This window comes from Equus quagga, chromosome 6, assembly GCF_021613505.1.
Source record: "Equus quagga isolate Etosha38 chromosome 6, UCLA_HA_Equagga_1.0, whole genome shotgun sequence".
In the NCBI taxonomy this organism is placed as follows: domain Eukaryota; kingdom Metazoa; phylum Chordata; class Mammalia; order Perissodactyla; family Equidae; genus Equus; species Equus quagga.
Window position 1 is genome coordinate 8,502,514 of NC_060272.1, and position 22,907 is coordinate 8,525,420.

Sequence of the window (22,907 nt, forward strand, 5' to 3'; positions counted from 1 at the left end):
GCTTTTACCACCTCTTCTTATGCTTTCCCCCCACCCCTCTCTCTCTCTATATATATATATGTATATTTTTTTTTTCTTGTGGAAGTGGAACAAGAGAAAAAAAAATAGACTGAGGAGAACAGAAAGTATTAGGGATGTGGCCCCTTGCCTGAACTGTCATCCTCTCACCTACTCCCTTTTCCATGTCTTTTTTCCTTGAAGTTGTCAGCTCAGGTTTGAATGCTGCCTTCATAAGTCTGTCTTCCTAGGAAGTGTAATTGATAATTTATAACCTTTTATTCTTAGTGTGATTGTTCAGAGGGATGATATTTTTCAGACATATTTAAAGCTACTATTTTTTCTGGAGTACTAAAAGAAAATAAGATTCGATTGATCTTACCATTTCAAATAGCTCTAAATCAAATTCAGGATAATTTTGCTATTCAAAGGTGAAGTGATTTGGACAAAACTTTAGCCAATAGATTTCTAGGCAGAGAGTTTTTCTAAGAAAATTCCTGGATCCCAGCAATGTTGCAGACCTGGCCCCAGGACTTTTGCCTACAATAAGTCTGGGGAACCTCTCTCCTGAGGATAGCAATAACAGTTCTTTGCAAGGAATCAGGGCACATTGCGTGCTTATGTTGAGATATCATTTTCATTAGTTCATTTTGTCCCTGACTTGGCTGGGGAAATTTAACATGTTGCATGGATGAATTATGGCTATCTAGTGGTACTCTCATGTAGCACTCACAGAGATGTTGGAAGGATTACAGAGGCTTGGCCACAATAGAAATCCACATCCCTATGATAATAATTTTTAAAAATTGGATAATTAGTCCACTTCTGATTCCAACTCTAGGGCTCTACTGTCTTCTCCTGGCACAGTGCAGGGTGAGTGGAATCAGAAGCTGGCCTTGCACTGTGCTTGCGCTTCAGAAAAGCACCTTGTTTGTGCTCTGGGGCTGCTAATTTATGAGGTCACCCAGCTCCTCTGTGGCAGCACCTCCAAAAAGGGGCTGCTTTGTAACTAGAGGCTTTTGCCCCCCTCATGCTTGTGTCCTGAGACACATCCATCGCCTCACCCAGGTTTCTGTTTTTCTCCTGGGGTGTTCTCTAACACACGCTTTCGTCAAACAGAAAACAGAAACAGGACCTACTATATCCATCATGGAGGTCTTAAGAGATGGTAGCATGTTCTCATTTGCTAGAAATCTAAGGCCACTGGAAGGGAGACACATTGTCTTTTAAATGACAGGAAAACTTTTTTTTTCCCTTCAGGATTACATTTGTCCCACATGAAAATTCTATTCTTAGTCCCCAGTGCAATCCATTCATTATTTTATAGACCCCAAGTCTAGTAAGTATTAGCAAACCACATCACATAATGTTGGCTGGGCTGCGTTTTGCATGTGGGTCTTTGATTTGTCTGACAGCTGTGGAAGAACCCACGGCAGACAAAGCTCTGGGGAGCCCACATGTGTGAGTACAAAGGGAGCATGTGAAGGTGGGGATTAGCTTACATGCGAGTTTTTTCTCCCTTTCTGCTAGAAAAATATATCTTAATTGGGGAGGAAGCACAGTCCACTTAGCAAATGCTCTTCGGGGGGACAAGAGGCCCAGTTTGGGCCCCTGTTCTGCCGTTGCTCATCACTGTCATCTTTGGCAAGTCCCTGATCTTCTCCGAATCTCAGTTACATCCTCTCCAGAGTCTAGAGGTTTCAAGTGTGAGAATTAATACTGGGTATTTTAATGTGTCTACAAAGTGACGCCGGAGAATTATAAGACATTCTTTGAGAGAATGAGATCATCCTTTTTGGTCCATTTGGAGGGATCGGCTGGTTCAGATCTGGGCATGCCGTGGCTGTCAACTTGCATCCTTACTAATAACATCCGAGCAAATGGAATATGGAGAAAGAAGGGCAGCGAGGTCACAGCTACTGAGCCCCTACTAAGGACTGCCTGTTTCCTGGCTCATTAGGTCCTTAAGACAGTTTTCACAGTTGATGTTCTCGTTATTTTTAGGGAGGAGAAAAGCGAGGCCCCAATAAGCTTAATACTTGCCCACACCTCACAGAGCTGATAGAGCCAGTGGATCTGAATCCAGATTCTCCATCTCTGCCCACTGCCACAGCTGCCAGCCTGGTTGCCTGCCTCTTACTTCAATGGATTACCCAGCAAAAACGAGTTGCTTTAACCAAACAAGGCAAAACAGTATGGAAAAACCAAGGTATCCTTTCCCAGGAGGCCTGGTGGCCAGAAAATTTTGATCTAGGCAAAGAGATCCTCTGGCTTCTTGATTCTTCCCTTTGGCTCTCTGAGGGTCAAGTTATTTTCTGTTTGTGGGGAGTGTGTTTGATCATTTGAGAATGTGCTTTTCTGCACGCCTTGAAAGGGAAAGTCACTGTCGTGATGTGCAAACAAGAGCCTCATTCCAGTGTCCAGCTTCCTCCAGAATGACCTTGATCATGTCTCCTTTGAGCAGAAGCATCAAAATACACCAGGAAAGGCCTAGGGAGAGGGCAGCATTTTCTTTTAAATGATCTAGCTGGATCATTTTGGTTAATGCTTCCTGAGCACCAACAGCACAAATTCATTGATTCTTCAACATAATCCAATACCATCCTTTTTTTTTTTCTTTTTTTTTTAAATTCTAGCACATGCTAGTGAGAGGCTAATCTGGAATCAGAAATTTGCTCTGATAAGTATCCATAACAGAGCAGTTAAAGGTGACTATTACCTGGAAGGAAGGAGTGAGTCACAAAAACATCTTGAAAATGATCAATACATGGATTTCATTAATGAAAGTTCTGGCTGTCCTCAGAGGCCAATCAGCGCCCCACCCAGGGGCGCATCAAGTTCTCTAAATTTTGACAATTTTTCCACAGTTGAAAGATGTTGAGAAAAGAGCCACGAGTGGCTTGCCTTCACTGAAAAGCTTGCCTTACTCATAACAGAATGTGAATTACCCCACTCCTAGTTAAGCCAGTAACAGCACCATGTAAAATTAGTAGCATTTTAGAAATTAACAAATTAACTATGCACTGTTCCTTGTTTTTAACTATGAACAATCTCATTGTAATTCAAAGGATCTCAGATAATTAGATTTAATAGAATCTGGTGAATACTCAGTAGCTTTCTAATTCATTGTATTTGGTAGCAATTTTGTGGGCAATTACATGTATTGCGGTTTTGGATGCCTGAAAACCCAAGTATGTGTTTGGTATTGGAGCAGAATTAACATAAAGTGATTAAGTGGTATGAACAAATATGCAAATAGATGATAAATCATTGACTGGGAAAGATATTGATGGAAGGAAAGAAAACCACACAAATAAGAAGAAAGGCAAGGTGATTCAGGAAGGTGGAAAGGAGAGATTAAAGAAGGTTAAGCTACATGATAACAATTCTGCTTAATTCCCTGAGGGCTATCTCTTCTCAGTGTGGAGTCAAAGGAGTGAGAATAAGTTTAAATTGTGAATTGGAAAAAATGAGAAGGCACTCTCTTTTCCTTTATTAATGGCGAGGTTTGCTAATGAGACTATCTACCTCTCTAGGTTTTTCTGGCTGTTCCACGCACCATCTACTGCATTCAGGTCAATAGTTTTCATGCTTTTTCAGTCAAGAAGGGACATCCTCCCACTTGGCATAACAGGAAAACTGTCAGAATGGACCAGAAGGGAGATATTAGTTTTGATGAGAAACTAATGAGGGCATATCTCTTTTTCATCAAACACCAACAGGAAATGACTGATGTGTCTCAGGTATCAACACTGCCCAGCACCAGCTTGTGGAACACACATCTGAGACTGTATTTTGAAAATCACTCGCCTAGGATATGGTGTAAGTGGGCCCGCATCTAGGTTATTATTAAACATTTCATACCCTTTTTCTTCCTTATAATCAGTTCTCTCCATCCGGTAAGTGTTTAGGTTTTTAATACACATTTCCCAGATTTCAGTTATAGCACACCACTGTGACAAATTTTCCCATATCTTTCTTTAAACCTGTATTATTTCCACTTAATATTTTTCTTCAATTCGATTTGCTTTTTAAAGTACATTTCTTTAATAGGAAACTGCTATAATTGAAAACTCAGTATCGTGCTTCATTACTACAAGAAAATCTTTAGCATAAGGACAATGCAAGTGATGATATTAAATTTTAAAATAAGACCGATAAACAAGAGGACACAGGGAATAGCCAATCTAATGAATTTTCCATCAGGTATGTTCCTGGGGAATCGCCTGGGTAGGAGAATAGTGGGGGGCTGTGGAAAGAGAGGGTGCTGTGTGAGGCAGGGTCTGCAGAGAGCACTTTAGGTGGAAAAAGTTGGAGCCTCTCGCAACTCTGAGTTGAAAGAGCTTTACCACCAGCTGCCCATATTAAACTTCTTGCCCAGAATTTTTCTAGTACTGACATTATAGCCAATAGTGGAATAAAAAAGCTATTTAAAGGGATGAATATGGGAAAACCTCACATAGTCGAAAAACCAAAACCAAGACCAAAAATTATTACCACCAAAACCCATTTTTTAAAAAGCCCTAAAGTTTTATTTCTCAAAGTTTTACTCTGAAAGCTGTTGAAAAATAGTTCACTGTTTTTTACTAAAGTAAACACAGCATTTTCTGCATGGGTGCTGTAACATCTGTGAAATTGAGGTTGGATTGTGCCAGTTACAGGTGAGTGTGAAGAACATTTAAGTATTAAAGTCATTGTAGGAAGTTTGTACACTGCCTGTTACAGTCTCTTTCCCACGTCCCGGGAACCCCTGAATGGACGGGGATACGGGTTTGGATGCTCCGTCACTTTTTAATCAGTCTTCTTCCTTCCGACGCTTGCATGCCAAGCACATTCTATGCAGCTCTTCCTCATGCAGTGAACTCTGTGATCAAAGCCCTGACCTCTCGCCTTGGAGGGCAGAGGATGTTATTTTACCAGCCTGTTTGAAACTGAGCTCCCTTCAGTGGTTGCATCCCTGGAGAAATATAAGAATGCGGCAGAGACTCAAAATCACAGGATTAAGCGCATACGTGAGTTAGCTCGGAAAATGGTATGGGCGCCCTGGGAATGAAAGTGTGCTTCCACCTCGTCTCTGTTTGTAGCAAATACTTGGATATCAAATCTGGGTGGATGGGGGAGGGAATTTAACACACTTCTATTAAAAAAGTGTCTCAGAAAGACTATTTTTGGTGTCCTAAGAAGGGGAAATGTTTACTCCATTTTGTTGACTTAGCATGTACAAAATCAATGAAGTGGAACTTTTGCTTAAGGGGGGTCCTATCTCCCAATAGGCGATAGGCTTACTGCACCAGGCCCCGGGGAAACCAGAAGGTGAGGGAGAGCATCCCTATCCATGAAGAAGACATCTGAGAACAAGTAATGCGACACCTTCCCAGGCCCCCGACTCTGAACCCCAAGACTGCTGGGCTGCAGGCCCCACCTGTAGGGAGGCAAGGAGGCTCACCCCGGCTTCTTGTCCTTTCCTTGGGAAGCGTGGCCAGTAACAGTCACTTGGCTTGGCCAAGCTTGTTACCAGCACTGCTCCGAGCCCACAAACCTCTTAATAACTCAATTCCTAACCTCACTTCCACTTTATGCCTCCCTTTGCACAGCAGTACTGTCTTGTTTCTCTATGCTGGAGCATCGTTCTTGAGAGCCACCCTGGACCCCATTACTTGGGCACTGACTTCCTCTTGTTTGTCTCCTCTTTGTCCTCTTTGCAATTAGAGGTCAACATTACACCACATCCTGGGGAGGAGACCCCTTCACCTGTGGCAGGACCCCCCATCCCGTGCTGATTATCTGTCCCTGGCTGGCTCTGTCACCATCATTCCTGTCAAATCGCACACTGCCTACTGGAACTGGTTTTTATGACGGAATGCTTGGTTGGCCCATCCCAGACTACAAGACAGGTTTCTCTTTGGCAGCCCCTGCAAGTCTGCCCTAACCACCATTCACAGAGCTCCAAGTCCCCCTTTGACAAAACAGCCTGGTCAATCTAGTGATACTTGATAGATTTTCATAATTTTTAAGTTAATTCTTTTTCTCACAATTATAAGAGAGAGAACATTATATTTATCAGACACATTTTGTGAATACATTTATTTATTCTGTCTTAATTGGGAAACTACTCTGACAAAGCTTCTTGGGACAGAAGCTAGCTCTCTAGCTTGGGGAGATAACTAGAACCAAGACTCCCGAAGAAAGGAGAAGCTAAGTTGCAGACCAGGGAGCCAACCTGCCTGAGTTCTAGTTTATGCCTGCCACCTTGCCTGCTGAACAGCCTTGGGTAAGTTATGTTACCTCTCTGTGTCTCAGTTTTCCAGTTTCTCAAATTATCTCATAAACCGTTCACAAAAAAAGATAAATACTGTATGATTCCACTTATAAGAGATATCTAAAATAGTCAAATTCATAGAAACAGAAAGCAAAATGGTGGTCACCACGGATTGTGGGGAGAGAGAAATAAAGGGTTGTTCTCTAGTGGGGGTAGAGCTCGAGTTTTACAAGATGACAAAGTTCTGGAGGTCGGTTACACACCAACGTGAATATATGTAGCACTAATGAACTGTAGAGTGAAACATGCTTAAGACGGTGCATTTCACGCTATGTGCATTTTGCCACAATTTAGAAGTCTAGGGGCCAGCCTGGTGGTGCAGCGGTTAAGTTTGCATGTTCCACTTTGGCGGCCTGGGATTTACCGGTTCTGATCCTGGGTGTGGACGTGGCACCACTTGGCACACCATGCTGTGGGAGGCGTCCCATGTATAAATTGGAGGAAGATGGGGATGGATGTTAGCTCAGGGCCAGTCTTCCTCAGCAAAAAGTGGAGGATTGGCAGCAGTTAGCTCAGGGCTAATCTTCCTTAAAAAGAAAAAATCTAGAACATATAAAGACAACTGATCCTTCTTGATTAGGATCAAAATGTGATTGTTTTTCACCTACTTTACTGAAATAAAAATGTTGCATCAATGAAAACAAATAAGGACAAGTATACCAATCACACAGGATAAGAAAACAAATGGAGTAACACAGTGTCTGTGTTCTTCTTGACTCAATAAAAATGCCTGATCACAGTTATCTTTGTCCCTCCATAGTGCTTAGTTTTAATTTTCCCTTTTCTTGATATTTTTAAAAATCGAATCCTTAAAAGCATATGTCGATCTTTGTTGTTATGATTTTGTCCAAGGGAGGAACATGCAACAGCGCTTCAGTTCCTACATGTGGGTGGTGGAACCCGGACCATACTTAGCTGCTAAAAATAAGACTGAGGGAAACATGCGATTTGTGCTTTAAAAGCCCACGTGCAAAGCTCTCTCGCTGAATGGCCTTAAGTGAGGCCACATAGAACTTTTCAGATGGGACGGACGGAGACAAGGCAGCTGAACAAGAATGTTTCAACAAACTATAAATCTTATCTTAATTGGAAAGTTAAAGTACTTGAAGCACGAGAAAAGTGACAGAAAAAGAAGTCAAACTAATATGATCAAGCTGAAATCCGCTCTGGTCACCAGCGAAGACACTTAGCCTTTTCAAGGGAAATGCTTCTGGATAATGTTTCCTGGAAACCAGATGGGAAGTTAGATCAGCTATTTTCGCTCCAAAATAACTTGTGTTTTTGTCATTATAATGTAACATTTACAGAAAATCAACAATATGCTGGCCTTCTGTTAGGCATGGCCCTGTGTGAAATACTATTATTCAGTGCGAGACAGTGTTGATCACAGAAGAAGCCCAGGTCTTGGCCACATTAAAGGTCAGGGACAGAAATTAGGCCAGGAAGGGGCATGGGAGAAGAAAATTGTGTATTAAAGCCAAGTGAGCCACACAACTTATTTAAAACTACAGTCATAAATTATAAGAAAAATGATAGCAAAATCTGAACAGGTTTCAGCAACAATTCATTAATGTAACAACTTCTGGCATGCACATGTTCCACGGAAGTGAATTTCCAGATAGCTGAGGCTTTCCCAATGCCAAATCCATTTTCAACCTAACAATTTGCTGGATCTGGCCAAGAATGTTTGCGTTCTTCTCTTACTTTCCTGAAAGAGATGATTGATCATATTTTGGTCCTTAATTGACAATTCAGAGGAAACGTTTTCAGTATTTATTATAATTATAGTGAGCTTATTATGTATCATCCAAGCAGGACACTTTGGAGAGTCAAAGGGGCACTTTTGGTAACATTACCAGGACTCGGGTGTCACTGGGCTCTGTCCCAGGAATATGGGGGCTGTGGTCACTCTAGAATTCTATGCTGACATAAAGTTTTGCGCCTGCAATTTTGTTTTCAGCATCTTCTGCCTTTGAGAAGTGGGCAGGCACTTTGCTGGCATCTAACAGGCCTCATGGGCCAAATTTCCTCTAGTCTTCTGCTTCAAATGGTGGATATTCAAATGGGAAATCAGATTGCCAAGCCAGTTTAACATACATCTTAAATAAGGATGATATATCTCAGAGTCAGGGCCGAAGAGTAGTATAAATGACCTTATTATGGAAAATGTGTCAAGTATTTCTGCTCAGGATTAGAGTCCAGGGAAGGGAATGCAGGTCTCAGGTTAAGTAGGGGCTGGTGTTTGGTAAAACGTATGTTGATGAAATCAGGTGAAAAATCAGGTAGCTTTCAATCTATAAAGTATGTTTTGTTTCACTAGGGTCGATCTTGTTCTTCATGATTTACCATGAGAAGAAAGGAAGCTGTTGGGGGTGTCTCTCTTGGAACGTGTCAGTGGCCACAGGAATGGGTACTGGTTGGCAGTAGGTCTCCGCCAATGTTTGCACAGTCTCGCCACAGTGTGCTGTCTGAGTAAGTGGGAATGACGGTGTAGCAGCAGCTGCCAAGATGGGCATGGTGCTTACAAGATACCAGACGTTCTCCTAAACACGCGAGGGACACCAACACATGTGCTGCAATATTTTATATGGAATAGTGTGATTTTAAAACCCAGATTATGTTAATTAATTCTAATAATATTATAAATAATGCTGTAGTGAACACTGGTCCCAAGCAGGAGGGATTTGATAGATGAAAGCCCTGCATCCCAGTGGAATCCCGAGGTAGTCGGAAAGCCTGGAAGTAGAACACTCTGGAAGCAATAGGGCATCCCCTTTTCAAGAAGTGCCTGTCCCTGGTGGGAATGTCAGGATTCAAATATCCCAGGTAAATCTTGTCTCTGTCATCAACATTTCAGGAACAAAGATACAAAAATTCAACCCCTTAAGATGTTTATCATCAATTATTTTGACTTTACTACCACTATCTGTAGGTTATTAAGATAGGCACTTAATCATCCCTGTGATCATGTGCTAGACAGGTGTTGGCAAGAGCCAGCTGGCCTTGCACCTGCTCTTTAAAAGCAAGATGGGAGTAAATGAACTTGGCAGACTGTGTACTCATCTTTCCATTACTTTACATTACAGAAAGACATTTACTTTATGTTTATATGAGAAATGGTTCTGTGATTTCAATTCTCTTTCTCTTCTTAAAAAATCTGACTTTAGTAATTCATGTCTAGGTTACCATATATAGAGAGACTAGCAATTTTGCCACTCAGTGAACAATTATTTTTTAAGAAAATTGGATGGGTTGGTATAAAATTCTTCCCAGAACCCAAGGCTAAGATGTCTTTAGGTAAATAACACGTAGTATATTATATCGCACTATGTTCAACTCCTATTTCTCGGTTAAACCTACCACAGCACAAGGAGAAGTCAAATGTAGTGTGCCTTTTGCACAGTAGAGCCCAGGTAATTCTGGCAGTTAATCAGTCACCCAAGATAAGTGGGTACTTAATTAATATAATCCTTGTCCACTTGGAGTTTTCAATCCAAACAGACATTAAAACAGAGTTAGCTGCGTAGGGGAATGTGCGAACTTCAGGATGACTGTACATCTTGCAGTCAAGGTCGCGGAATGAACAAACAAACCGTGATTTCTAGCAAAGAGAGTAGTTATCATTGGGGTTTTGCAATGGGGGAATTCTCCCACTCCCCAGCATGAGTCATCTCTTCTTGGGAAGCGGCCAGGGAGTTGCCGTCTGAGCTCTTGGTGGGAAGGCGTTCCTGGGGCGGAAGAGATGGACCTTCCTGGGTCCTTCAAAGCAGAAGGGAGTGTACTTTATAACCATGGGAAACAGGGACGTTCTGAGAGTTAGATGTGGCGCTGGGACGGGGAGAAGTTGGAGGAGGGAGTGGCGAAGATGGCAGTCAGAGCATGAGGCGGGAGGGGCAGGGTTTGGTGACGCTTCTCGTCAGCTTAGTGGTACTTCTGGGTGGTAATACGCACTTCGCCCAGATCCTGATCTCTTGTTGCAACATCAGCCTTACTACTTAAACTGGACTCAACCGTATATACAGATTCTTATGGTACAGTCTTTTATTGATTTGAGAGATTAGGGTAAAACTGTGTCATCTCTCAAATAAAGCATGGTGTGTAGAGGTGAGGAATAGAAAATAAAGAGAAAAATACGAAACTTCTAATCCGCAGGGTCTGTGCACCAGATTGAGGGAAATAGGAATTAAATGAGTGACACTTGATTCTTTATTTCTCCTTTCATAATTCCAGTCATCCATTCACTCACCTTAATACATGTTTCCTAGCTGTTCTATGCCAGGAGACCTGGACAGTTTCCAGTAAGACTGAGAAGGTTGGAATCTTCTGGTAGGGGATAAATACACAAAAATCAATAATTATGATGTGATGCGGTAAACATCACAGGAGATGGAGTGAAGGGTTTTGAAGGCAGAAGGTAGAATTATTCATTTCATCTGTGGACTAGAGGAAGGCCTTCTGGAGATGACATTTGACGTGGGCGTAGAAGGGTGAGTAGGAGTTTGCCAGCTGTAGGGAGGGGACAGTCTAGAGTTAAAACTCCTGGTGCTCCCAACAGACAGCCAAGGTTGACTCTGGCCCCCGCTTCTTACTAATCCTGTGACCTTTCAGAATCTACTTAATCTTCTGTCTCCATGTTTTCGTTTGTGGGAAAAGGAGATAATAATAGCAGGTACTCCAGAGGATTATTGTCTAAGTGAAGAAAGACAATAAGTCAAGGATTGAGCAGACTGTCTGATAAACAACATACACAATATCATCAAAAAGGAATCCCAGGCACAGAACTTGGCTTGTACAAAGGCGAGTGCATGGAAGGTCATGGGGTGTTTGAGAAACACTAGGGCTCTGCTCCAATAAGGGGCTGAGGTGGAAGCAGAGACTGAGCTGGAACAGCACTTGGAGACGGGTATGAAGTTGTAGCTCAGAACCTCAGGCTGGGATGCAATATGAATTGACTGGCTGGGGAGAAGCTGGAGGCAGACATGATTGCAAATGACCCTTAGCAAGCCCATCCTGGAGCAGTGTTGAGGGTGGGATTAGACAGTAAAGAACCCGGTGGGCCAGGTGTACAGGCCTGGACTATCTGACAATCCAGAGCTGGAATCATGGGAGTGGCAGGGAGAAGAAGCAAGTTTCTGGAGCCATGCCTAAATTAAAACCGAGAAGACTGGGTGACATTTGAATGTGGGGTGAAAAGAAGAAAACTTTGGGTGACTGATGTTTCTAGCCTGTGTGATGGGGTAGCTGATAGCATCAGTAACAGACAGAAAATGCAGAATTTGGAAAAGAAAATAATGGAGGAGGAATAAGAAGGTGTTTTTTGGGGGAGACAGAGAGAGTCAATAAGCTTGTGCTGCCATCTGCCATCTGGACATCCAAAAAGGGACATCCAGAGGGCAGTTAGACATACGGACTAGAGATTTGGGTCATTACCACACAGATGGTGGTTAAAGCTGGGCAGGCTGCTGGGAGATGGGTGAAGTCTCTGAGGAGTAAACATAGAGTGGGACCCCTTGAGGACACCAGGGTTGCATGGTCTGCTCATCTCCTCTAAGCTTCCGGAATCAGCAGCACTTTACTCATGCTGAACTCTAATCTTATCCTAATGTTTGTGTCTTCTGACCTTGTAACTTGCCCCTCCCGCCAAGCCCTCAGCTGGGATATTCTGACTTAGATTTCCCCAAGGTCACAGTGTATATTTAAAGCTAGTCATGCTGCTGTCAGACCCTCGGGGAGATCAGCTGATCTGGTACAACCTAACCCTCAGGATCCTAAGCCCCTCTGGGTGAGGAGGTGGAGGGTGACGAGGAGGCAAGCACCTGCCAAGGAGAGTTAGAAATATGAGAAAAGAGCCACAGAGGAGACGTTTTGGCAATTAAGATGAGTTGAATAGAGCTTCATTTTATGAATAAATATTCATCTTGCTTCTTTAAGATCCGACTTGAAGCCACAAATTTTGCATCTCTTTTTTATTACTTGGGATGAGAAAAAAGTAAGAAACTTTTCACCTTTCTAAAAGGTATGAGTCAGAAACCAGTAGTAAATCTCAAGGCATCCTTTGAGCTAATAGTGGGCTACCTTGTTACTGCATTTTAGGGCCTGAGTTTTCTTGTGAGCAGGATCAGAGCCACGAGAGCTCTCCCACTGGCTTATATTAAATGATGTGACCTATGAAAACCATCACAGAGCCCGGAACACAGTCAGCACACCACACATATGCATTTCCTTCCTTCTTCTCATCTTTCCCATGTCCTTTAACTATCGTTGAAATATTATAGGATCTAAAGTTTCCACCGATCTCGTAACTCGGTCTGAAATACTCACAGCCCCTAAAACATATAGTGGAGGCTGTGGTATTGCCTGTTTGCAAGATCACGTCTGTGACACTGGGAGATTCATCAGGCAGCTCACGGCAGAGTTTGGGTCTCCTGAGGACTCCAGTGTCCCTGTGACCAGAGGTCTCTGGGGGCATGTAGCATATGAGGATGCGTGATATCTTGGTTTATGTAGTTGTTTGTTCACTGGAGATCCTTTGACTTTTTAAACTCTCTTATTCTTATATTTGACTTATAAAATGTTAACAATACTGTGAGAACTACCATTAAATGAGTATTTAATGTAGTTCTACATGGACACTTTGCACAAGCGATGTTATTTAGTCTTTGTAAGAAGCTTATGAGATAAGTAATGTTATCCACCATCCACATTTACAGAGGGGAAAATGCAGATTTTGAGACAGTGTAAAGTAGCTACTTCAAGGGCTCTCAGTTCAAAAGTAGCAGGGACAAGAAGGAAGGCCAGGGCTTGCCTCCTAGACTGGTGCTCCTGTCCCTCCCTGCCGGCTGGTCCTAACACAAGAGTGGGGAGGCATCTCTTTGGTGCATAAAGAACTCTGAGAAACTGAATAGATAAAACTTGATTCCCAATTTATTTCCGTAATTTCGTTGCAGTGGCCTCATTCCTGGGTGAACATGGTCCTTCTCTTATACAGTGGACGCTATACCAGCCAGTTACTCCGACTTCTCGTTTCAGCGTTGCTGCCATTGATGTGCTGTTTTGAGAGAGCGCCCCATTTTTCCAGGATGGTGTTTTTCCTCTTCTCTGTAGCTTAAGATCATTGAGAAAGGGACACTGACAGTTCTTCAAATTAGATTTGATGCTTATCTACTCCGCAGAGTTCATGCAAAGCTTAAATGAGCTTATGCGGGTTAGGTGCCCTTTCAATTGCAAAACATCACACAAGTGGAAAAATAAGATGATTTTGATTGCTGAGAGTATGTCATATGTCAGCACTTTCCATGTTACCCAAAGTAGATCAATAAGATAGTAATAATGATAGCTAACAGTTGTTGAGTGCTAACAATGTACGCTGTCCTAGGCTAAGGACTTTAGATGGGTGATTTCAGATATTAAACAAACCTACAAGATCAGTAGGATAAAAATCTCAGTGTCATAGATGGGAAACTGGGCTCTGGGTGCCTAAGAAATTTGACACAATCATCTGGACATGAACCCTGGAGGTCTGGCTCAGGATGAATTTTTAGGGTCTGTCCATCTTTTAGTTCTATACCTTGTTTGTTAGGTGGTTTGTTTACTTAATAAACAGAATCAAAACTTTGCAAAACAGATTTTGAGGATTGCGTCTTCTAACGTGGTATTTCATGTTTCTGGCTTCATTCTATGATGATCAGTGTTTTTGATGAATTCACATATATATTTGTTCTAAGGGCAGTAGATTTCTCTTCTTGTCTTCTTGTGAACAGACGTCCACCTCCCTGCCTATTGCGTCTGAGGCATAAACGGATGGTCAGCAATAGATGCCAATACCTCCTGACAGGTCGAGAGCTCTCAGACAGGTAATCGCCTTGGAGTGGAAAGTATATCTGAAATAGATCACTGGAAATGGGAAAGAAATGTAACAGTAGGCAGAAGTCTGGATTCGATTAGCGTGGTGCTATGGACCCAGTTTCTGGACAGATTAAATGCAATTAATACCATGTTTCCTGGACAACCACAGTCTTCGTACCAGGAGTCTGCTGGAGCACGATCCACTGACTGCTCTTTTATGGCAGGTTTGATGGATAAGATCACATTTTATCTGTAAATTTATACTCTGCTTTTGATATTTAATTCTAACGATTTCTTCCATGTTTTAAACACACACCCGGTACAGCAGGTTTAAAAATTACAAAATAATAAACTTTAAAAAAAATTTTCTAGTGTCAGAAGAGGTGCTTCTGACCCTTTCAAATTTGTACAGCTAAGATTTTGGGCCCAAGTCCAGAGACACAATCAGGGCCAGTTGTTGCCTCCCATGCTTTGGCAGCAGATGTCTTCTGGGCAAGCTCAGCAGAAGAGTACAGCTTCTGCATCTTTGAGGCTTCAAAGCCTTTGTGAATCCCTGGTTAGCTACCAACCATCAGGGCATTTTTCTCTGAAGCCGAAAGCCCCGCCATTCCCTACCCTAGTAAGGAAGAAAGCTCATTGTCTCCACATCCATAGTTTTTATAAGGAGGTAGGTCTCAGATTATACTTCACGTTCAATAGATGCTGCACAGGCAAATAAGGTCCAGACAGTTTTTTTAATCTCAACCTAACAAAAATCAGCCTTTTGCAAGTTTCCTGGTAGGAGACCATCCTGCGAGGATGCCCATGTGCATGTGTACGTAGTGGAGGAGTGGGCGTTGTTGAAAGTGTCTGGCACAGACATCACATGCCGTGTAGTGTTATAGGTTCCCGACTGCGAACCCCGGATTCCAACTGCTCTACCTCTGCTGCAAAATTTCCAAGCTACCTCACCAACCAGTTGTCATGGTATCTTGATGTTTAAAATGATGCTAAACTAATTTTTTCATCTTAGCAGATCTTAGATGTGAATTAAATTTCATATGAATTTACATTTTAGTCTTAACCCAGAAATTACTGGACCTTTTGGGGGTAGGGTGCCTTTATGTTTATGAGTGGTTTTCGTGAGTTACCTATGGGACTACGTGATTCCCAGGAGTTGTCCTTTTCTCTCCTGCTGACCCATCAGAGGTCGTAGGCACACCTAGAAATCGGTCCTACTGATATGCAGAGAGGGCCACACAAGCCCCAGGAGGTCAGCCTGGGAAACTGGTCTTCATTAAGGACCTATTACATGTGAGGCACTGTGCCAGGAGGCAGGCACCCTAGATTAGTTCCCACAATTTAGCTTCAATCTGCTCCATTTTAAAAGGAAAAAGGAGGCTGAGAGAGAGGAGTTAACTAAGGAAACTGCAGTCAAAAGGTAGCAAAGCTGTGGTGCAAGTTTTTATCAGCTTGTTCTTCCATGTTATGCCTCCTGCTTCTCGGCCTCCATTCTTACTGCCGGTGCCCTGTCTGTTGCTCACTCCCTCTTCTCTGGGTTGTTTAGATATTGTGTAAGGATCTTCAGTCACGTGTCCCTCAGAACTCTCTCTCCCCAGTGTCTGCCTGCCTTCCTGACCTTGCATATGTTGGCTGCGCCTCTGTCCCCACTCACCTCCCTGGGTCTGATCCTTGCCTCTCCAGTCCTGTGGTACTGCCCACTTTCCCCCCGGCCTGGCTTGAACTTCTAGGATGCTATATCTGGCCTGCTGTGTGGAGGCTTAACCTACCTAGTTTGTGAACAAATGGTATTCCACTGAAAAATTGTATGTGTTTGGGTGCATATGAGCCTGTGTGTGTGTGTGTCTGAAAGAGAGAGAGGAAAGAGTGTAACATCACACAGGGACAGACTCTTTACCTATGAACTTTCCCGTGAACTTGAGAGTGCTGTCATTTGGCCTCCTAGACATCCAAGTAAACATTGGGCTCTCTGAGCTTCCCATCTTATACCCACTCTATGTGACACATGTATCTAGCGACCTCTGCCCAGTCTTATGGTTGCTCTCATGAGCTAAACTGGGCCAATATTGCCATTGGACCTGGGCAAAGGCTGAGCCTCAGGTAGAAGGTAAGTATTGCTGACAATGGGGGGAGCTGAGGAGGGCAGAGCCCACTCTGATGCTCAAGCCTCCAGGCAGGTCCCAGACCTGGACCCCTACCAGCCTTCCCTCTTCAAATGCTGCTCAAACCTAGCCTGACAAAATCACCAAGAGCTCATGGTTTCTGATACTCCTCATTTTTCGCTCCAGTTATTGGCATTGTTTATCAACGATATGTCTGGGACAAGTTAGAGTCGAAGAAGGATCTTCATGTGCTTTTCACACGCCGATGCATCCAGGATCATCTTGAACTGCTGCAGGCATTCTCCAGCCGTCAGTGTGAACAGATGCTGTGATCAGAATTCTTGAAACGATTGCTCCAGGAGTGCTCCTTTGAATGATCTCATTCATAGTGATGAAGGCTATAAATCCTGAGGAATGTCAGACAATCAAATTCCTAACCTGACTGGGACTAGGGGAACTAACTGCTGTTTTCGGGCAGGGCCTGAAGTTCACAGAAAATCAGCCCTGCGGCTTTTGTTTTTTATTTGCATGATTTAACGCAGAGCCAACCCACTGTGCCTAGTGAGGTTCAGAATAAGGTGTAAATAATCGTTGCAATCTTAGGCTGCCGGCTTGCTGGTAACACCCTGCTAATTCCAGTTTGAGTCAACACCAGAAGCAGGATTATCATAATGCCTGAGGGAAGGTTTGTAGATTTTAGGGAATATGGAGAAGGAAGAGTATTGGGAGGGGATTCTGAAAGGGTTTGTGATACAAGTCAATTTTCCAGAAAGAGAAAGAGACTAATGGACAAGGGAGACAGAAGAAAAGAGAGACACAGAGAGATGAAAACCTGAATCCTGCCACCTTCAGAGCCATCTGAAGCTCACGCACGAACGTCCCTCTCTCCATGGAGCCAGAGCTAGCTGCATGTCCCCTGGTGCTGACACTGAGTGGCAAGTGTCATGTGCATGAGTGCTGTCATCTGTTTGTCTTGTCTCAGCCCCAGATCAATTCCTAATTGCCTTAAGTTCAGGAATCATGGGAAACTATATTGTCTCCCTGTGGTGCAAAAACCTTAAGACTTCACATATGCCATTTATGTACAATAGTGAATTTTATAACTAATTATTCAGAAAAACAGTATTCTGTGTCAACACAAAATGAAGAAAAATAAGTTAATTTCCTTGAACAGTAAATAAAAAATGCCTCAGCACATCCATAGACCTTCCTTTTTCGTCTCTTGCCCTGTGAGATACCGATGACACTGACAAATTACTTATGGCCCTAAGTGAAATGAGCAGATTTTTAGCTCTATTTTTGCAAAATTGGCTGTAGTTTTTAGGTGTTATATTTTCAAACCCCACGATCAGGTCTTATATGTTTCTGCTGTAATTCTCCATCGTTCTATTGTATTCTCAAAAGGTTTCCATTTTCACCCCAACAAAAAACATTCTGAATGGTGTGGAGAAATGGAAGTTTAAATTCAATCCAATTGAATTACTTCATATGATTCTATTGTTAAACACTTGTGCTAAAGATTCTGTGATTCTGTACAACAGAACTTTGGTTAGCACATACTATGGTAAGTCATTGATTGCACCAGCCAGTTCCACAGGAATAGGAAAGCAGTGGAGCTGCTGTGTGGACATAAGAGTGCATGAACTCATCTAAACACATGGTGAGGAGGGAGTTAACTACAGATCAAGGCAGGGCCTGGTGATGTAGCCAAGACAGGCTGTCAACTCAGAGGAGGAAATGTCTTTGGGATGGACTGTCACCTGTTGTCACAGTGCAGCTAATGTTTATCTATCACCTGCCGTGGACCAGGCTCTTCACTGAGTATTAGCTCATTAATAGCTCCGTGCAGTTCATTTCATTTCTATCTTCATTTTACAGATAAGAAAACTGAGGCCCAGAGACTTTTTAAAAACCTGCCAGTATAGCGGCGAGCTGAGCCACACCTCTGGTCTGGCCTGCGCTCGGCAAAATGTCAGTCTCCTCCCCCTCTGCTACCTGCACTATATAGTGGTGGCTTTGTGACAAGGTGACTTGTGTAATAAGCACTTGAGAAGTTACACATTTATCCTCTGGTTTCTATTCTATCTTTAAGCTGATTGTATTTTTTGGAAGGTATCTAGTTGTTCTAACAACCCTAAGATATAGTCAGTCTTGACGATTTGTTACAGCAACTCCACTCTATTTGTCTGGGGCAATCTAGGTCATCTGGATGTCTAGCAATAACATTTATTTCACTGTTTTTCTGTGCTGATTTTCCATTTTGTTTAATACAGAACTTGAGAATTGAGGCAATTTTTCAGTAACAATTCAGACCAAGGAAATTTTATTAAAGTATTTAGATAATTTAAATGTTATTCAACTCTTTAGCTTATTTATTTATTTATTTTTGGTGAGGAAGATTGGCCCTGAGCTAACATCTGTTGCCAATCTTCCTCTTTTTCTTTTCTCCCAAAGTCCCCCAGTACACAGTTGAACTTCCTAGTTGTAGGTTCTTGTAGTTCTTCTGTGTGGGATGCCACCCCAGCATGGCTGCATCAGTGGTGCTAGGTTTGCACCTGGGATCTGAACTGGCGAACCACAGGCCACTGAAACGGAGCATGCGAACTTAACCACTGGGCCACGAGGCTGGCCCCCTAGCTAATTTAAATGTTATGAAAATATCTAGACAGCTTAAATTTTATTAAAAATATCTAGATAATCAAGACAACATATTTCTGTATGGGACTAAAGTGTCCACATTTTACTTCACAAGTGAAGCAGTGTTGTGTTTTCTCAAATAGTGGGGGAGTTTCGGGTGTCTGGATCACATGGGGTACTGGTCTGAGCTCTGGCCCTAACTCACTGAAGTCACCGCGGATACTCTGCTAATCCTGACGGAAGCACACTGAGACTCACCTTGAGTATTGTTGTGAGGGGGAGGTAAGATGATGGACATGAAAGGGCTGGAGGACGGTCAAGGACTACCCAAGCATCAATCCCCATCATCCAGCTCACCGAACAGTGTTGGTGGTATGTGCTTCATGCTGTCCCCCTTCTAAATCACAGCCACTGAGTAACACGTCCCTGATGGATGCTCGTCACGCTGCCTGAGTGGGCTGATGGCCCTGCACCTCTAATGAAGCAGATACTTGTGTCTGCCAGCCCTTTTGTGCACATTGCATTCAGCATCTGGATTTCTGGTAACATGCCAATTTTAATAAAGTTGTCTTGTTGTTTTCTAAATACCTTTGGACACCTAAGGGCATAATGACTGAGCTAGGGTGTATGATAATGATAAAATGTGGCACAGACTGGATGGGCTGCAGCTTGAGTCAAGTTTGACGGGAGCTGATGAGATTTCTTGATATATAATCTACTTTTTTTGCTCCTTTTAGAAAAGACAGAGTGATGGGACACTGCGGGCCTTTTGGCATTAACTCACAAGAATTACACGTCTATGAGACAACATTAATTTGTATTGCATGAGTCACATTGAATAAAAACAAGTTGGTATTCAAGAATCAAGCATTCCCAGTTAATTACTCGCTGTTGTAAATGTTGGGGTGGATCATCAGTTAGTCACACACGGTTTTTGTTCCCAGAATGAAGCAGGTGTGCCCCTCTGGTTCACCGTATAGATTTTCATGCCTGAGTTGGCCTCGTCTGCTTCTGCTGCTTTCTGCACCCTCTTCATTAAGCTCTGTCTAAATACTTCACTGTCCAAGTGTGTTATTATAAAGCAAGACTATCCTCAAGTATTTCAAACCTGATTTAGTTAGCATCTCTGTATGTCATGGCTTGAAAAGAACCTAATCCAATTCCCTTTATTTTACAGACATGGAAGGAGAGATGCTGGGAGGCTCAGGAAGTCACCCAGGTCAGAGATTGTGATAAGTGAACAAGGTTGCCCCTTAATGCGGAAGCTCGGGGCATTGCGTCCAAAAGAAAATAACACATTTATGCCTCTTATTTGCATACTACAAACCCAAGTTTATAAGAAGAGAAGATCCAATTTTTGAGGGAGATAATTTTGGTGATATTTGTCGAATAATTAATATATACGTAAATGGAAATCTTACCAAATATCATTCAAATTCATGTCCAAAATTCTTCAGAAATTTATCTCAAAATTTTAGAAGTCATTCAAAAATACCCTCTTATTTATCTTTAAAAACAATCGGTATATTAAAATTACTCAAAGATGTCTTGATGCCACTCCTAACAGTAAAATAATTTAGCATTATGTCATTTTCAGAGTGGCTAATTCTTCTGCTTTACAGACATTACTAAAAGCATATTTTTAAGATGGACAACTGAAACAAAAGGCACAACCAGTTATAGAGTTGATCAAGAGAAAAATATCGAAGACTTGGATCATTTAATTTCTAATATATAGTTGGATATTTATTCCTATAGAAAGACATTTTTGGTACCAGTGATTCTGAGCTGCAGTTTGGGTACCATATGGCGTCATCAAATATTTCAACGAAAAGTCATCATCAAAGTAATTTGTTAAATGAGATTTAGTTTAATTCTATTTTACCCTCTGAACTGATGGGAGGAATGGCCGGCAGTGGCATTTCCTCCAGACCAGCAGAACACAGCGGCACTCTCAGTCCCAAATAGGCTGCGTTATTTCTTATTCAAAAAAATTATTTTTAAAATGCATTTTGAAAATACTTGATCAGTGCCAAAAACATCACTCAAAATGTCAAGTGATCAACTTTCAAGCAAGCCACATTAATTTTATATTACATTAATAAAGAGGACAGCCTGCGGAAGCTACAACTCAGAGAGCAGACTGTCATGGGTTGAATTGCGTCCCCCAAAAGGATAAGTCCTAATGCCCAGTACCCAGGAATATGACCTTATTTGGAAATAGGATCTCTTCAGATATAATCAAGTTAAGATTAGTGTGGGCCCTAATCCAATATGATTGGTGTCCTTGTAAGAAAACGAGAAGAGACACAGACACACAGGGAGAAAGCCAGGTGATGTCAGGGGCAGAGACTGGAGTGATGTAGTTACAAGCCAAGGAATGCCAAGGAATGCCAGCCACCACCAGCAGCTAGGAAGAGGCAAAGAAAGATTCTACCCAGAGTGTCAGAGGGAGCACCGCTCCACTGACATCTTGATTTCAAATTTCTATCCTCCAGAATTGTGAGAGAATACATTTCTGTTGATTTAATCCACCCAGTTTTTGGTCATTTGTTACAGCAGCCCTAGGAAACTAATAGAGATTTTGATTGATTGTTTTTTATATACAAAATGTGGTAGCCACTTCAGCATGCACAGGAAAAAAATTACATAAACTTGTAACAGTAGCAACATAATTGAGAATTCACTTGAAGCTCTTCTATCTCAGTAGAATTCGTAATATTATATTCAAATTATTGAATGTTTCTCTTTTTTGAAATTGTTAGCTTTTTTCTCTGTCAATAAACTTCAAATTAATTCTGAACTTCAAATATTCAACATTTCAGATTTGAAATTTCTACCATTCACCATGAGACTCCTAAAAAGGGTCATCTGTCTCTATTCAGTATTTTATGCATTAAACACCTAATATATCTGGTTTACAGGATGGTTCTTTCTTCCATAGCTATTTGCTAATGTGGATATCCTATTTTCTCACTGAATCAATTTATTTATTTACTTTATCTTTATTTTTCTGAGGAAGATTCATCCTGAGCTAACATCTGTGCCAATCATCCTCCATTTTTTTGTATGTGAGATGCCTCCACAGCATGGCTGGTGAGTGGAGAAAGTCCATGCCTGGAATCTGAACCTGTGAACCTGGGGGGCCAAAGTGGAGTGTGCAGAAGTTTAGCCACTCAGCCAGGGGGCCAGGCCCCTCCCTGAATCAATTTAAAGAGAACTGTGACATCAGCATTACATATTGTTATGGGTTGAATTTGTCCCCCAAAGAGACACATTGAAGCAGTGAGCCCCCAGTACTTCAGAATGTGATCTTATTTGGAAATAGGGTCTTTGCACTTATAATCAAGATAAAATGAGACCATTAAGGTGAGCTCTAATCCAAAGTGACTTGTGTCCTTATAAGAAGAGGAGACAGAGACACTCCCAGGAGAAACACCATGTGACTGTGGAGGCAGAGAGAGATTGGAGTGACACAGCTGCAAGCCAAGGAGCACCAAGGATTGCTGGCAACCACCAGAAGCTAAAAGAAAGACATGGAAGAGTCTCCCTAGAGCCTTCAGAGAACACAGTTCTGTCAAAGCCTTGATTTCAGACTGCTAGCCTTTAGAGTGATGAGAGAATATATCTCTGTTGTCTTAAGGCGTCCAGTTTCTGGTGCTTTGAATGGCAGCCCTAGAAAACTAATACACATATGAATTATAGGAAGTCTGACTGTAACTGTTTTATTTAAAAAAAAGAAGAAATAAATTGTGAAAGCCCTTAACCTTTCTATTTCCAAAAGCACAATCTTAAACGTTAATTTTCTAAGAGATATGGAAAATGCCATTTTCAAGTGGTTAGTTCACAGAAAGTTGAACAATAATCATTGACTAATCTATGCAGTCCAACTGTGAAGAGTGCTAAGTTTTAGAATCTTATGAGTCACAGATAGAAAACACGGTTATATAAATCATTAGTCCTGTATGTGCATGCAGAAAAGTAACCAAAATATTCAGTCATTTTCT